Genomic DNA, 1,771 nt, shown 5'->3' with positions numbered 1-1,771 from the left:
GTGCTTAGTTGATGCGATGACCTGGTCTGCCCTGCCCGCTCTCACCTGCCAGAATGTGGGGGTTAGGGCAGGAGGGAGTGGGAGCAGGAGGTCAGCTGGCCCCTCTCCCCCCGCACCCCACCCCAGCTCCTCCTCCCTGGGCTCCTCACTCCGGACCTTATTTGGCCATAGCCCAGGACGCACCTGGGGGCCACAGCCCCTCCTGCCACTCAGGCCCAAGAATAGCAACACTCAGGCCCCCGCCAGTCTGTCTGGGACCTGCGATGGGACAGGCAACAGGCACAGGGTGGCAGGGAGGGGCCCAGGGGCACAGAGAGAAGGGGAGGGGCACAGAGAGAAGGGTAGAGACACAGAGAGACAGAGGGGAGAGACAGCGAGTTGAGGAGAGACTGAGAGCGACTGTGGGAGAGACAGAGAGACAGGGTCAAAGAGACAGAGAGGGGTGGAGAGAAACGCCCAGCAAGAGAGAGAGAGAGGTAGACACAGAGACAGAGGGGGCTGAGCCAGGGGCCTGGGGTGAGACACCCAGACGGGGCAGAGAGCAAGACCCACACCAGCAGAGGCCTGGGGAGCCCGGCGAGTGGGCAGGAGGTGCAGGGGTCCGAGTTGTCCTGGAGTTGGGGTGTCTGCAACCCCCAGCAGCTTCCCCTTCGGTGCTGTCTGGCTTTTCACTTTAAGACCTGCCCTTTGACCTTGGGAAAACTTGCAAACCAGAACCTGCCACACCCTGGTCCCTGCGTGGCGAGGGCTTTTGTGAGCGTGTCCTGCAGGCATCAGTTCCACCTTGCCGGGACGGTCATGGGCAGCTCGGGGGCTGCCTGGATGAACTGCCTGCCTGGGCGCAAGGGTCTATGGCTGCTGGAGGGGATGCGCCCCAAGCCAGGGACCCCTTGCCTCTCTGTGCCTGAGTCCCCCACTTCTGCAGGTGCCTAACGGGGGTCCCAGGGTTCAGCCAGGCCCCTGGGCACTGTCCACTCATTCCTGCCTCCTCACCTCCCAGGGCCCACCAGGCTCAGACCCACCTCTCTGTCCCCCTCAGGGGCCTGGCTCCAGCCCTGCCCTCCCAGCCTCCTTCCTGGCCTCCCGGCCTCTGGTCCCCCCTCCATTCTGAGCCTGCAGCTCCAGAGGGGTCTCTGCATCCAGAGCTGACCTGCCCTTCCCTTCTCGCAGCTCCCAGGTTGCCCTTGGAGGTCCCGCCTGGTTGGGTTCCTGGCCGGGACCCACCCTCCTCTTTCATCACCTCCTCAAATAACTCTGGCGATAAACAGCTGTAACGTTCTAGGTCTCATCCAGGATGACTTCCAATTCTGGAGTGCCCTCCCCCGTCCCGCCGGCCTTTGCAGAGCCCTCCTCAGCCTTCCGTGGCCAGCCTTGTCTCTGGGCCATTTTATGCGACTCGCTTGTCCCGGGGCCCCTTCTCTGTCCTCTGATCCCTGCAGTGCCCCGTGGGAACCTGTAAAAGCCCCCACTGCTGGGACAGGTACTTTTGGTGTTCCCTTGGGCCTCCTCACAGGGTGGGAGCTGGGAGGGTGTCCCTCCTCCGCTGTGGGGACCCTCGTGATGACACGGGGCCCATCGGGGGATCCAGGACACTCTCCCGGTCTCAAGGTCATGGCAGCCTTGATCCCACTCACAACCTCACTCCCTGTTGGCCGAGTAACACAACATATTCACAGGCCCCAGGGATTAGGACATGGCATCTTTTAACTTAATTTAATTTGTTGTTTGAGATGGAGTTTCACTCTTGTTGCTGAGGCTGGAGTGCAGTGGC

Source organism: Mandrillus leucophaeus, unplaced genomic scaffold, assembly GCF_000951045.1.
Source record: "Mandrillus leucophaeus isolate KB7577 unplaced genomic scaffold, Mleu.le_1.0 Scaffold74, whole genome shotgun sequence".
NCBI classification, from domain to species: Eukaryota; Metazoa; Chordata; class Mammalia; order Primates; family Cercopithecidae; genus Mandrillus; species Mandrillus leucophaeus.
Note: the sequence above shows the minus strand (reverse complement) of the source record.